This window comes from Oncorhynchus mykiss, chromosome 16 (genome assembly GCF_057628025.1).
Source record: "Oncorhynchus mykiss isolate SJ-2025 chromosome 16, ASM5762802v1, whole genome shotgun sequence".
Taxonomy (NCBI): domain Eukaryota; kingdom Metazoa; phylum Chordata; class Actinopteri; order Salmoniformes; family Salmonidae; genus Oncorhynchus; species Oncorhynchus mykiss.
In genome coordinates, this window is record NC_143037.1 from 76,257,501 (window position 1) to 76,273,836 (window position 16,336).

Sequence of the window (16,336 nt, forward strand, 5' to 3'; positions counted from 1 at the left end):
AGAGAGAGGTCACTATGGTGGGTAAGAGAGAGAGAGAGGTCACTATGGTGGGTAAGAGAGAGAGAGAGAGGTCACTATGGTGGGTAAGAGAGAGAGAGAGAGAGAGGTCACTATGGTGGGTAAGAGAGAGAGAGAGTCACTATGGTGGGTAAGAGAGAGAGAGAGAGGTCACTAGGTGGGTAAGAGAGAGAGAGAGAGAGATCACTATGGTGGGTAAGAGAGAGAGAGGTCACTATGGTGGGTAAGAGAGAGAGAGGTCACTATGGTGGGTAAGAGAGAGAGAGGTCACTATGGTGGGTAAGAGAGAGAGAGAGAGAGGTCACTATGGTGGTTAAGAGAGAGAGAGAGAGATCACTATGGTGGGTAAGAGAGAGAGAGGTCACTATGGTGGGTAAGAGAGAGAGAGAATTCACAATGGTGGGTAAGAGAGAGAGAGAATTCACAATGGTGGGTAAGAGAGAGTCTGAAATAAGTCAGATGCTCTGAAAAGCAGAAACAGCCCAGCTGGGATTAAAAGTTTAAAGGCATTAAACCTGGTCAGAACTGGGTCAGAACCAGGTCAGGACCAGGTCAGAAAGAAAACAACACATGGAAGAAAGGGAGGGTACAGAGTTTAAGGGGCTGTGTAACTGTGTGTGTGTGTGTGTGTGTGTGTGTGTGTGTGTGTGTGTGTGTGTGTGTGTGTGTGTGTGTGTGTGTGTGTGTGTGTGTGTGTGTGTGTGTGTGTGTGTGTGTGTGTGTGTGTGTGTGTGTGTGTGTGTGTGTGTGTGGATGTGGATGTGTGTATATGTGTGTGTATGTGTGTGTGTGTGTGTGTGTGTGTGTGTGTGTGTGTGTGTGTGTGTGTGTGTAACGTTGGTAGAATGCGTTGTGTGGCAACAGGGCCCTTGTGCAAGTTGTTGTTCTCCAGCTTCGGTAAGAGAGAGAGAGAGAGGTCACTATGGTGGGTAAGAGAGAGAGAAGTCACTATGGTGGGTAAGAGAGAGAGAGAGAGAGAGAGAGAGAGAGAGAGAGAGGTCACTATGGTGGGTAAGAGAGAGAGAGAGAGAGAGCTCACGATGGTGGGTAAGAGAGAGAGAGAGAGAGAGGTCACTATGGTGGGTAAGAGAGAGAGAGAGAGAGGTCACTATGGTGGGTAAGAGAGAGAGAGAGAGAGAGAGAGCGCGAGAGAGGTCACTATGGTGGGTAAGAGAGAGAGAGAGAGAGAGCTCACGATGGTGGGTAAGAGAGAGAGAGAGAGGTCACTATGGTGGGTAAGAGAGAGAGAGAGAGAGGTCACTATGGTGGGTAAGAGAGAGAGAGAGAGGTCACTATGGTGGGTAAGAGAGAGAGAGAGAGAGAGAGAGAGAGAGAGAGAGAGAGAGAGCGAGCTCACTATGGTGGGTAAGAGAGAGAGAGAGAGAGAGGTCACTATGGTGGGTAAGAGAGAGAGAGGGGTCACTATGGTGGGTAAGAGAGAGAGAGGGGTCACTATCGTGGGTAAGAGAGAGAGAGGTCACTATGGTGGGTAAGAGAGAGCGAGAGAGAGGTCACTATGGTGGGTAAGAGAGAGAGAGAGAGAGGTCACTATGGTGGGTAAGAGAGAGAGAGAGAGAGAGAGAGAGAGAGAGAGAGAGAGAGAGAGAGGTCACTATGGTGGGTAAGAGAGAGCGAGAGGTCACTATGGTGGGTAAGATAGAGAGAGAGAGAGAGAGAGAGGTCACTATGGTGGTTAAGAGAGAGAGAGAGAGAGAGGTCACTATGGTGGGTAAGAGAGAGAGAGAGAGAAAGAGAGAGAGAGAGGTCACTATGGTGGGTAAGAGAAAGAGAGAGGTCACTATGCTGGGTAAGAGAGAGAGAGAGGGGTCACTATGGTGGGTAAGAGAGAGAGAGAGGTCACTATGGTGGGTAAGAGAGAGAGAGAGAGGTCACTATGGTGGGTAAGAGAGAGAGAGGGAGAGAGAGAGAGAGAGGTCACTATGGTGGGTAAGAGAATTCACTTGCGAAAAAACATTATTGGTACTGCTAGGCAGCTGGGGGTGCAGGAATTGAGACTGTGTAGCAGGCATGAAACAGACTCCTTCCCACAGCAGTGTAGGTACAGTCGGAAAAGGGAGGGCTGTCTGCCAATGCGTGACCTATCCCCTACATAGCCTAATACAAGTGTAACGGTGACGCTTTCACTCTGTCTCTGCGTGGGTGCTGTGTGGTTTACACAGCCTTAGAGAGACTCTATGGAAAGGGGGGGAGACCAAGCTGTCTGCATGACAAATGGACACCCCATTCGCTTCCCGATGCGCAGCATTGCGTTGCAGAGACATCGTGTGAGTCGAACTGTACGCTGTAGACGGCTTGGCAGAAATGGTAGCAGAAGGTGAACGTTGAAACTCTTGTTGCAGACACGTCTCCAGATGATGCTGCGTAACATTTGACGCAATGACGCTGTGGGTGTGATAGAAGCGTGTTCACGTAGAAGTTCACTACAGGCAGACATGTAACTAATAGCGATTTGATGGAAAATCCACTTTAAGTCTGAGAGAGAGAGTCAATGTGGAGGCTATATACAGGGGGTACTGGTACAGAGTCAATGTGGAGGCTATATACAGGGGGTACCGGTACAGAGTCAATGTGGAGGCTATATACAGGGAGTACTGGTACAAAGTCAATGTGGAGGCTATATACAGGGGGGTACAAGTACAGAGTCAATGTGGGGGCTATATACAGGGGGTACCGGTACAGAGTCAATGTGGAGGCTATATACAGGGGGGTACAAGTACAGAGTCAATGTGGGGGCTATATACAGGGGGTACCGGTACAGAGTCAATGTGGAGGCTATATACAGGGGGGTACCTGTACAGAGTCAGTGTGGAGGCTATATACAGGGGGTACTGGTACAGAGTCAATGTGGAGGCTATATTTGGGGGTACCTATACAGAGTCAATGTGGAGGTTATATACAGGGGGTACCGGTACAGAGTCAATGTGGAGGCTATATACAGGAGGTACCGGTACAGAGTCAATGTGGAGGCTATATTTAGGGGGGTACAGGTACAGAGTCAATGTGGAGGCTATATACAGGAGGTACCGGTACAGAGTCAATGTGGAGGCTATATTTAGGGGGGTACAGGTACAGAGTCAATGTGGGGGCTATATACAGGGGGTACCGGTACAGAGTCAATGTGGAGGCTATATACAGGGGGTACCGGTACAGAGTCAATGTGGAGGCTATATACAGGGGGTACCGGTACAGAGTCAATGTGGAGGCTATATACAGGGGGTACCGGTACAGAGTCAATGTGGAGGCTATATACAGGGGGTACCGGTACAGAGTCAATGTGGAGGCTATATACAGGGGTACCGGTACAGAGTCAATGTGGAGGTTATATACAGGGGGTACAGGTACAGAGTCAATGTGGAGGCTATATACAGGGGGTACCGGTACAGAGTCAATGTGGAGGCTATATACAGGGGGTACCGGTACAGAGTCAATGTACGGTGGGCAACTGTTAGTCGAGGTAATTGAGGTAATATGCATGGATAATAAAGGAAGAACCTCTTTCCTGACGCTAATCACGTAGAATGTACAGCATATTGTTCCCTTGACCTCATTATAACCCCCTGGCAGAAATCTAATTAGCACAAGAATACTAAATCCTCATCTAATTCCCCATCTAAATCCCCATTTAATTCCCCATCTAAATCCCCATCTAATTCCCCATCTAAATCCCCATCTAATTCCCCATCTAAATCCCCATCCAATTCCCCATCTAAATCCCCATCAAAATCCCCATCTAAATCCCCATGTAAATCCCCATCTAATTCCCCATCTAATTCCCCATCTAAATCTCCATCTAATTCTCCATCTAAATCCCCATCTAATTCCCCATCTAAAACCCATCTAATTCCCTATCTAAATCCCCATCTAATTCCCCATCTAAATCTCCATCTAATTCCCCATCTAATTCCCCATCTAATTCCCTATCTAAATCTCCATCTAATTCCCCATCTAAATCTCCATCTAATTCCCCATCTAAATCTCCATCTAAATCCCAATCTAAATCCCCATCTAAATCCATATCTAATTCCCCATCTACATCCCCATCTAAATCCATATCTAATTCCCCATCTAAATCTCCATCTAATTCCCCATCTAAATCCCCATCTAAATCTCCATCTAAATCTCCATCTAAATCCCCATCTAAATCCCCATCTAAATCCATATCTAATTCCCCATCTACATCCCCATCTAAATCCATATCTAATTCCCCATCTAAATCTCCATCTAATTCCCCATCTAAATCCCCATCTAAATCTCCGTCTAAATCTCCATCTAAATCCCCATCTAAATCCCCATCTAAATCCATATCTAATTCCCCATCTACATCCCCATCTAAATCCATATCTAATTCCCCATCTAAATCTCCATCTAAATCCATATCTAATTCCCCATCTAAATCTCCATCTAATTCCCCATCTAAATCCCCATCTAAATCCCCATCTAAATCCCCATCTAAATCTCCATCTAAATCCATCTAAATCCATCTGTTTAAGCGAAGCCAACTGCTGTGTTTGTCAGTTCACGAGACATCCTGAAAAATCGGTCTTCTCACGAAAACGTCGGTATCGTCCGAACCATTTGCCCTGTGTGTCAGCCTCTCAACATCTCATCATGACAACATACATGTCCATAAATATCAGATTATTTCATATTTATGAAGCAACTCGCCACAAGTTGTGCAGTCCAGACACTGTTGAGCAACAAGACAACAACCTTTTTCCAGGTAGTGCCTGTTTTTTTTCTGAGCATCCAACAGAAAAACAAATATTTCTGAAAGGTCCTATGATACACAGAACAACTGTTATCTAGAGTCAACAACGTTCTGCTTTTTTTAGCCGGAGGGCGGCTGGCTGATTCCAGACTTGGAGTCAAAGGAACACGCCACGGCCCCCCAGGTTGACAAATCGAGCCTTTGTCTGGGAGATTAAACCCGGTTTGGTTGCGTGTTTGAGTTTCCATTGATAGTTTAAGCTCTGTTTCATTATCAAACCAGACATTGAAGGTCAAGACGACAGACGATTTTATTACTGTATCTGTGAAGAGGTTAATATTACGGACAAATCTGTTGTTTACTAGACAGCTTTACAGTTGATTTCCTCAATACTACAAACATCTGTTGTATACTAGACAGATTTACAGTTGATTTCCTCAATACTACAAACATCTGTTGTATACTAGACAGCTTTACAGTTGATTTCCTCAATACTACAAACATCTGTTGTATACTAGACAGCTTTACAGTTGATTTCCTCAATACTACAAACATCTGTTGTTTACTAGACAGATTTACAGTTGATTTCCTCAATACTACAAACATCTGTTGTTTACTAGACAGTTTTACAGTTGATTTCCTCAATACTACAAACATCTGTTGTTTACTAGACAGTTTTACAGTTGATTTACTCAATACTACAAACATCTGTTGTTTACTAGACAGTTTTACAGTTGATTTCCTCAATACTACAAACATCTGTTGTATACTAGACAGCTTTACAGTTGATTTCCTCCATACTACAAACATCTGTAGGAAGTGGGACCGACACTATACAAGACTAGTTACTAGGAACGACACTATACAAGACTAGTTACTAGGAACGACACTATACAAGACTAGTTACTAGGAACTGGGACAGACACTATACAAGACTAGTTACTAGGAACTAGGAACAACACTATACAAGACTAGTTACTAGGAACGACACTATACAAGACTAGTTACTAGGAACGACGCTATACAAGACTAGTTACTAGGAACGACACTATACAAGACTAGTTACTAGGAACGACATTATACAAGACTAGTTACTAGGAACGACGCTATACAAGACTAGTTACTAGGAACTAGGAACGACACTATACAAGACTAGTTACTAGGAACGACGCTATACAAGTCTAGTTACTAAGAACTAGGAACGACACTATACAATACTAGTTACTAGGAACTAATGCAAGATGAGTCACTGCAGTCCCTGGTTTAAATCGAAGCTGCCTCACATCCGGCCGTGATCGGGAGTCCCGTAGGGCGGCGCACAATTGGCCCAACGTTGTCCAGGTTTGGCTGGGATAGGCCGTCATTGAAAAATAAGAATTTGTTCTTAACTGTAAATATGTAAAAAGCTGTTGATGATTTTGCAAGTGCTATATAGGCCTAAATAGCATCATTGCTGATGTGAGTGACAAAGTAATGGTAACATTTCATTTGCTTGTTAAACCGATAGTAACAGTGAATCTATTTCGTTTTTTAAGTGGAGATCTCTCAACTATCATTCTCACGGCAGCACATTGGTAATAGTCAGTAACAAATAGCGTGACATTTGGTTACCACGGTGACGTAATAAATAAATTAAATAAATTACATTTATCAATATATTTTTTATTTATTTTAATATATTTTTTAATTATTCAATTTATTTAATTGATTCAACCAGTTTTTTTGCTCAGTGGGATTACCAGTAATAGAAGTTACAGTATCTTCAACGTCATTTGTTATTTTCTCTACTTCAGTTCAAAGTTCTGATTGGATAATAGCTTCTGATAAATGGCCGAAATGTACTGTCAAATTAAATAGCTGAAAATAGCAGCAGAGGTTTCTGGACTATAGGTTAAACAAATTGTTCCAAAGTTCAGGATAAAAAATAAAAAAAATCCATGACTCTGTTTGTTCACGTCTAACCAGGCTGATCCACTCGTTCGTTCTTTCTCTCGTCTCTTTTTTTTTCTCCAGGGAATTGAACCGTCGACAGGCCGACCAGAAGCACCATGACCAGTGTTAACTCCCCCGCCTGCCTCCTGGCTCGTAACCAGTTCTATAGAAGTAAAGATAAACCCTATTTTTAAACATTGACTTTGTCTCGTTCATTATTGAACTTGGACAGACAACTGGTTTAGTCTGGGTGTTGGTGTTTGTTTGTTTGATAGAGGATATGAAGAGTGACCTGAGGACACGTGTTAACTTAATGGAGAATTACTGTCAAACTCTGCACTTTACCTTTTGAACCATCGTGACAAATACTTAAGTCTTTTATACACTCTGGTTTATGTTTGATGAACATTTGGTTGACTGAACTTTGACCTCACTATCAACTCCTGGTCTAAAGAATTACATGACTCGTTTATATTGACTGTAGTCTAGTTTCCTCTGCTATTTATAAACAGAGGACAAACTCCAAAAAACGTAACATTTCAGAGTTGGATTCAACCTTTAGTTTAACCAGGTTGTCCCATTGTGGTCCAAATAACTCATTTTCAAGGAAGACCTGGCCAAGAAGGCAGCTCAAGTAAAAACCAAAGAAGACATTGGTCTTCATCTGTCATTGATCATTTGATTACGTACACAACATTCAAAATCACCGTAAGTATGGCCATCCAGCCTCGGCCTACAGTAAATCCTAACCCCAACCAGCCTCGGCCTACAGTAAATCCTAACCCCACCCAGCCTCGGCCTACAGTGAATCCTAACCCCAACCAGCCTCGGCCTACAGTAAATCCTAACCCCAACCAGCCTCGGCCTACAGTAAATCCTAACCCCATCCATCCAGCCTCGGCCTACAGTAAATCCTAACCCCAACCAGCCTCGACCTACAGTAAATCCTAACCACAACCAGCCTAGGCCTACAGTAAATCCTAACCCCATCCAGCCTCGGCCTATAGTACATCCTAACCCCACACTATACAGTGTACAGCAAGCAGTTTAGCAGTTACACCGGCAGTCCCTGGTGGCATTAAACTAATAAAACCAAAAGCTTCCCTTGACTAAGAAGAGTTTCAGTGTTGGATAGCCATAGCCAGCTAGCTAACATAGCATCCCTCTGTTATAGCCAGCTAGCTAACATAGCATCCCTCTGTTATAGCCAGCTAGCTAACATAGCATCTCTCTGTTATAGCCAGCTAGCTAACAAAGCATCCCTCTGTTATAGCCAGCTAGCTAACATAGCATCCCTCTGTTTGAGCCTGGTGTTTGAGTAGGCTAAACTAGCTAGCTGCATTCGCTAGCTAGGTAAGTGAAAGTGAAAAGAAATACAACTAAATTATAGCTCTCTCTCTCTTGCTTCTCTTACATTTTTTAAGAAATTAATTTGTTCAAAACTGTTCAACTATTGTCTTTCTCTCTCTTTGAGTCAACAACTCATCACATTTTATGCACCGCAGTGCTAGTTAGCTGTAGCTTATTCTTTCAGTACTAGATTCATTCTCTGATCCTTTCATTGGATGGACAATATGTCAGTCAGTTCATGATACAAGAGCTCTGATAGGTTGGAAGACGTCCTCCTGAAGTTCTCACATTTACTGTGTATGGAAGGGGGTGAGAACTCCCGAGTGGTGCAGCGGTCTAGGGCACTGCATCTCAGTACAAGAGGCGTCACTACAGTCCCTGGTTAAAATCCTGGCTGTGTCACATCTGGCTGTGATTGGGAGTGCCATAGGGTGGTGCACAATTGGCCCAGTGTCGTCTGGGTTTGGCTGGGGGTAGGCCATCATTGTAAATAAGAATTTGTTCTTAACTGACTTGCCTATTTAAATAACAACAAAAAATAAACATAAGCGTTCTAGGTTTGAAGTCAATGTACCTAAAGGAGGATGGAAGCTAGCTGTCCTCCAGCTACACCATGGTGCTACACCAGAGGGTGCTGTTGGGGCGACTGTAGACCTTTGTTGTTTAAATCAATTATTTGGTGACATGTTAATATATTCAGTATAGTTTTATCTAAAAATTATAACTTGTTTTTATTGTTTCACTATTTTTAATATTTTTTATTTAAATTCACTGAGGAGGATGGTCCTCCCCTTCCTCTGCTATTTATAAACAGAGGACAAACTCCAAAAACGTAACATTTCAGAGTTGGATTCAACCTTTAGTTTAACCAGGTTGTCCCATTGTGGTCCAAATAACTAATTTTCAAGGAAGACCTGGCCAAGAAGGCAGCTCAAGTAAAAACCACAGTTTTCAGTCCAACACGCAGTCTCAATCGGCTGAGAACAGGGCTGGTTTAGTGAAGGTCACTCACATACAGATCAGTGGTGAACCATGACTATTGGATCTACACCTTCAGAGGGACCAAGCATCTTCAAATGCGTTGTATCAAACTCAAATATCAAGATAATAACGGAAAACATAGCATCACTTAGTGCATCATATCTTCTGTAGTTGAACCATTCTAGTTGTAGTGAAGTAGGAGCAGTGATTTTTTTGATGTCATCATGAATGAATCGAACAGGCCTGGCCACCGCTCCTGGCTGCCTCACACACAGAGACCGAACCGGCATGGGCACAAAATGACACATAGCATAAAATAATGTGACCAACAAAACAGAAAGCACACTGTTTACACGACCTATGGTAGCTTAACACCACTTTGAAGCTGATAACAGTTGCTGCAGCCATCTTCATTGTGACACTACTACAACACAAGCTAGCTAACATTATGACACTACTACAACACAAGCTAGCTAACATTGTGACACTACTACAACACAAGCTAGCTAACATTGTGACACTACTACAACACAAGCTAGCTAACATTATGACACTACTACAACACAAGCTAGCTAACATTGTGACACTACTACAACACAAGCTAGCTAACATTGTGACACTACTACAACACAAGCTAGCTAACATTATGACACTACTACAACACAAGCTAGCTAACATTGTGACACTACTACAACACAAGCTAGCTAACATTATGACACTACTACAACACAAGCTAGCTAACATTGTGACACTACTACAACACAAGCTAGCTAACATTATGACACTACTACAACACAAGCTAGCTAACATTGTGACACTACTACAACACAAGCTAGCTAACATTGTGACACTACTACAACACAAGCTAGCTAACATTGTGACACTACTACAACACAAGCTAGCTAACATTGTGACACTACTACAACACAAGCTAGCTAACATTGTGACACTACTACAACACAAGCTAGCTAACATTGTGACACTACTACAACACAAGCTAGCTAACATTGTGACACTACTACAACACAAGCTAGCTAACATTATGACACTACTACAACACAAGCTAGCTAACATTGTGACACTACTACAACACAAGCTAGCTAACATTGTGACACTACTACAACACAAGCTAGCTAACATTGTGACACTACTACAACACAAGCTAGCTAACATTGTGACACTACTACAACACAAGCTAGCTAACATTGTGACACTACTACAACACAAGCTAGCTAACATTGTGACACTACTACAACACAAGCTAGCTAACATTATGACACTACTACAACACAAGCTAGCTAACATTGTGACACTACTACAACACAAGCTAGCTAACATTATGACACTACTACAACACAAGCTAGCTAACATTGTGACACTACTACAACACAAGCTAGCTAACATTGTGACACTACTACAACACAAGCTAGCTAACATTGTGACACTACTACAACACAAGCTAGCTAACATTATGACACTACTACAACACAAGCTAGCTAAAGAAAATCTGAAGATGAAATCAGATGATGATTATTAAGATTATTTTAAAGATTAAATACAAATTAAAACAACATTTAAATTTAAAAAAAACCATACATTTGTATAAATCCTTAGGGAAGGCCTAGAAGGCCCCACTGATACAGATAGACTGAGCAACCAGGAATGTCTCTGAAACGCTGCATGTGAATGTGCTTATCTGAAATGTGATAGTCACTGTTTTATCTCTCTCCATATAGTCACTGTTTTATCTCTCTCCATATAGTCAGTGTTTTATCTCTCTCCATATAGTCAGTGTTTTATCTCTCTCCGTATAGTCACTGTTTTATCTCTCTCTGTAGTCACTGTTTTATCTCTCTCCGTATAGTCACTGTTTTATCTCTCCATATAGTCAGTGTTTTATCCCTCTCCGGATAGTCACTGTTTTATCTCTCCATATAGTCAGTGTTTTATCCCTCTCCGGATAGTCACTGTTTTATCTCTCTCTGTAGTCACTGTTTTATCTCTCTCTGTAGTCACTGTTTTATCTCTCTCCGTATAGTCACTGTTTTATCTCTCTCTGTAGTCACTGTTTTATCTCTCTCCGGATAGTCACTGTTTTATCTCTCTCCATATAGTCAGTGTTTTATCTCTCTCCATATAGTCAGTGTTTTATCTCTCTCCGTATAGTCACTGTTTTATCTCTCTCTGTAGTCACTGTTTTATCTCTCTCCGGATAGTCACTGTTGTATCTCTCTCTGTAGTCACTGTTTTATCTCTCTCCAGATAGTCACTGTTGTATCTCTCTCTGTAGTCACTGTTTTATCTCTCTCCGGATAGTCACTGTTGTATCTCTCTCTGTAGTCACTGTTTTATCTCTCTCCGGATAGTCACTGTTGTATCTCTCTCTGTAGTCACTGTTTTATCTCTCTCCGGATAGTCACTGTTGTATCTCTCTCTGTAGTCACTGTTTTATCTCTCTCCGGATAGTCACTGTTGTATCTCTTTCCATAGACACAACAAGCCCTACAGAGAGTATAAAGTCTACTGCAGTCTACAGCCTCTCTGATTGGTCGATGCTACAAGTACTGGTCTGGGTGACCATGTCAACACAACCAGGTGACTGAACCATCATATTCTCCACACTACTCCTTTAATGATGACATCACACAGTGGTTCAACTAGACTGGTGCTGTCTGTCTTGTACTTTGTATTGTCACCTGTCATTTGTTACTACTTGAGTACCGGCACCTCTTTTGAGTGTCCTCCTCGGGGTTCCCAGGAGCAGGGGGGGGGGGGGGGGGGGATTTACTAACCTCCACTTCATATCCTCCTCAGGGTTCCCAGGAGCAGGGGGGATATCTAAAGGATGGTGGGTCAGTGTGGTTCTGGGGAGCCCCAAACCACGCACCGTCCCGTCCAGCGCCCCCCCCCCAGCCCACCGCCCTGCGCACTCCAGCCCACCACCCCTCCAGCCCACCCCAGCCCAGCACCCTCACCCGGCGCCCCCTGTCCAGCGCGCCGGTCCAGCGCCCCCAGCCAACAGAGCGGTCCAGCGCCCCTAGCCAACAGAGCGGTCCAGCGCCCCCAGCCAACAGAGCGGTCCAGCGCCCCTAGCCAACAGAGCGGTCCAGCGCCCCCAGCCAACAGAGCGGTCCAGCGCCCCTAGCCAACAGAGCGGTCCAGCGCCCCTAGCCAACAGAGCGGTCCAGCGCCCCCAGCCAACAGAGTGGTCCAGCGCCCCTAGCCAACAGAGCGATCCAGCGCCCCTAGCCAACAGAGCGGTCCAGTAGAGACACACCACCACCAATCAACAGGTTGAAACACACAAAGAGAAAAGACTCCAAAAGGAAGACACCTTCCACTCTGTCTGTCCTCTCAGCACAGAAATATGGACTTGATCAAGCCAGTCGGTGTTGGACCTGTTTTACATTTTGCGTATTCACATATTCAACCTCTATTCGCTGAAGCGTTACAGATCGCACGCTATCTAAACTTAAAGGTCATTTCTGATCGAGCCGACATATTTCAGCGTTTTACCGTGAATGCAGTCTCCACTAACATCGCCTTTTAAAATACCAATCACGCCGTAACGCTGAACTTCCGCGATATGGATTGAAAAGACCCCCCTTTGTATATTATTCCATACATTGGTATAAGATGTGAATTCAATCAAACACACAGTCCAGTTATACCCCCCCCCCCCCCACCCCCCACCCACACTTCCTTTCTTCGTTTCATAACTTGTCCGCAGCCTGTTCTTCTCTGTGCAGCACCACTGAAGGGACAAGATGTTCCCCTTTCTCCTGATACTGGCTGGTTGCCAGGCAGCAATATGGGAATATTCATACATGAGTGGAATAAAACAACTGCGTTTAGATCAGACCATATAGCAACAACAACAAAAAGGTATAGACATGAATCAAATAAGATCTGATTACAGATCAGATTCACCAATCTCCTACAGCAGGAACCTGTTGACATGAGTCAGATTCGGATTTGTTTACTGTAACAGTATTTGCTTTCGGAGCAGCATGGTAGTTGAAAATCTCCTTGTACATTGCAAGAACCTGTTAGAGAGAGTTAGAGAGAGACAGGCAGCAGAAACCTGTAGCCTGGTTCAGAGCTAGAGAGAGACAGGCCGACAGGCAGCAGAAACCTGTAGCCTGGTTCAGAGCTAGAGAGAGACAGGCAGCAGAAACCTGTTGCCTGGTTCAGAGCTAGAGAGAGACAGGCAGCAGAAACCGGTTGCCTGGTTCAGAGCTAGAGAGAGAGACAGGCAGCAGAAACCTGTTGCCTGGTTCAGAGCTAGAGAGAGACAGGCCGACAGGCAGCAGAAACCGGTTGCCTGGTTCAGAGCTAGAGAGAGAGACAGGCAGCAGAAACCTGTTGCCTGGTTCAGAGCTAGAGAGAGACAGGCCGACAGGCAGCAGAAACCGGTTGCCTGGTTCAGAGCTAGAGAGAGACAGGCAGCAGAAACCTGTTGCCTGGTTCAGAGCTAGAGAGAGACAGGCAGCAGAAACCGGTTGCCTGGTTCAGAGCTAGAGAGAGACAGGCAGCAGAAACCTGTAGCCTGGTTCAGAGCTAGAGAGAGACAGGCAGCAGAAACCGGTTGCCTGGTTCAGAGCTAGAGAGAGACAGGCCGACAGGCAGCAGAAACCGGTTGCCTGGTTCAGAGCTAGAGAGAGACAGGCCGACAGGCAGCAGAAACCGGTTGCCTGGTTCAGAGCTAGAGAGAGACAGGCAGCAGAAACCTGTTGCCTGGTTCAGAGCTAGAGAGAGACAGGCCGACAGGCAGCAGAAACCGGTTGCCTGGTTCAGAGCTAGAGAGAGACAGGCAGCAGAAACCTGTTGCCTGGTTCAGAGCTAGAGAGAGACAGGCAGCAGAAACCTGTAGCCTGGTTCAGAGCTAGAGAGAGACAGGCAGCAGAAACCGGTTGCCTGGTTCAGAGCTAGAGAGAGACAGGCAGCAGAAACCTGTTGCCTGGTTCAGAGCTAGAGAGAGACAGGCAGCAGAAACCGGTTGCCTGTTTCAGAGCTAGAGAGAGACAGGCAGCAGAAACCTGTAGCCTGGTTCAGAGCTAGAGAGAGACAGGCCGACAGGCAGCAGAAACCGGTTGCCTGGTTCAGAGCTAGAGAGAGAGACAGGCAGCAGAAACCTGTAGCCTGGTTCAGAGCTAGAGAGAGACAGGCCGACAGGCAGCAGAAACCGGTTGCCTGGTTCAGAGCTAGAGAGAGACAGGCCGACAGGCAGCAGAAATCTGTTGCCTGGTTCAGAGCTAGAGAGAGACAGGCAGCAGAAACCTGTAGCCTGGTTCAGAGCTAGAGAGAGAGACAGGCAGCAGAAACCGGTTGCCTGGTTCAGAGCTAGAGAGAGACAGGCAGCAGAAACCGGTTGCCTGGTTCAGAGCTAGAGAGAGAGACAGGCAGCAGAAACCGGTTGCCTGGGTTCTCCCTCTGTGATGTTCCCAACACAACTACCCAGTGACCTGGAAAAACTGCTGCTCAGTGTAAAGATAAAAGCACTTCAGGAACATAATGATCCGTGTTTGTCTTTCCCTGGTCCCTTCTGTGCTGTGTGTTTGGTTCCCGGGTAACCAGGCAAGGCACATTCACATAGTCTAATGGTTAGAACTCTACTATTGTAATCTATGTATCGACAATAGCATTTAGTTAGCTTCTGGTTAAATCCCCAAGACAGATCTGTCAATGTATTGACTGACATGCAAATGTACTGTGCTTTATATATTCACAAACATTAACCTCTGATGGAAGTGTAATTTGTATATAGTAAACTAGTCTTTCATACTTGTTTTATGGAACCAACCTCACTTGATTTACCAAATAAAACCATAAAGTATATTTTTAATTTTTAATCCCAGCCCATGTCCCCTCAGGCCTTTTTGCCTTTTTGGTAGGCTGCCTTTGTAAATAAGAATTTGTTCTCAACTGACTCGCCTAGATAAATAAAAAGGTTCAATGAAAATAAAATATCTGCCGATCATATAAGCGGTTTTCCTTTCTTTGAGGTATAGAAATGTATCTCTCAGTATAAAATAGCAGAACGCTGGAGAAAGGCCTTTCTCAACACGGTAAGATAAAATACAATGGTCCTGTTGGAGGCCGTTATGACTCAAGAACCTTTTCTAGAATAATCCGTAGTAATGAATGATCCTGTTATGGGTTAGGGTGACTCTATGTGCATTGTGTTTAGGCATAAGGGAAAGGGGACTGCCTCGGAGTGCATGAATGATTCCGGGTGACTATGTGCATTGTGTTTAGGCATAGGGAACTGCCTCGGAGTGCATGAATGATTCCGGGTGACTATGTGCATTGTGGTCAGGCATAGGGGAAAGGGGACTGCCTCGGAGTGCATGAATGATTCCGGGTGACTATGTGCATTGTGTTTAGGCATAGGGAACTGCCTCGGAGTGCATGAATGATTCCGGGTGACTATGTGCATTGTGTTTAGGCATAGGGAACTGCCTCGGAGTGCATGAATGATTCCGGGTGACTATGTGCATTGTGTTTAGGCATAAGGGAAAGGGGACTGCCTCGGAGTGCATGAATGATTCCGGGTGACTATGTGCATTGTGTTTAGGCATAAGGGAAAGGGGACTGCCTCGGAGTGCATGAATGATTCCGGGTGACTATGTGCATTGTGTTTAGGCATAAGGGAAAGGGGACTGCCTCGGAGTGCATGAATGATTCCGGGTGACTATGTGCATTGTGTTTAGGCATAAGGGGAAAGGGGACTGCCTCGGAGTGCATGAATGATTCCGGGTGACTATGTGCATTGTGGTCAGGCATAGGGGAAAGGGGACTGCCTCGGAGTGCATGAATGATTCCGGGTGACTATGTGCATTGTGTTTAGGCATAAGGGAAAGGGGACTGCCTCGGAGTGCATGAATGATTCCGGGTGACTATGTGCATTGTGTTTAGGCATAAGGGAAAGGGGACTGCCTCGGAGTGCATGAATGATTCCGGGTGACTATGTGCATTGTGTTTAGGCATAAGGGAAAGGGGACTGCCTCGGAGTGCATGAATGATTCCGGGTGAATAGGAGCCATTTGTCAGGGTTATGATACAGTCAAGGTTAAGTTACTGTCCAACTGACTCGTTTCTGTGGGAAGCGAGGAGACGGCTTTCTACGTAGCAGTTGGGGAGAGAAGTGAGAATGACAAGATGCGGATAGCAGAATGGTATCTGAAGGGAGAGCAGAGCCAGACAGCCATCTGGTCCAGCCTGTCCCAGCCTGCTGAGACATTCACCCCAGGTACTGTAGATAAAACTGACTCTGTAGCGCTGTGCTATTCAGCTGAGGAATCCTGTTCTGGTCGTAGCTTTTCT

At 44.8% G+C, this 16,336-nt stretch overlaps 1 non-coding gene across 3 annotated transcripts in view; it reads left to right on the top strand.

The window, feature by feature from the left end:
- The window catches only part of LOC118939591 (uncharacterized), an 18,853-nt gene extending 3,858 nt beyond the window's left edge, over positions 1-14,995 (top strand). For all 3 annotated transcript variants that reach the window (XR_016487556.1, XR_016487555.1, XR_016487554.1), the window contains 3 exons: positions 6,761-6,850; positions 11,501-11,605; positions 11,825-14,995. This is a non-coding gene — a transcript (uncharacterized LOC118939591). The remainder of the gene's footprint in view (positions 1-6,760; positions 6,851-11,500; positions 11,606-11,824) is intronic.
- The last annotated feature ends 1,341 nt before the right edge of the window (positions 14,996-16,336 follow it).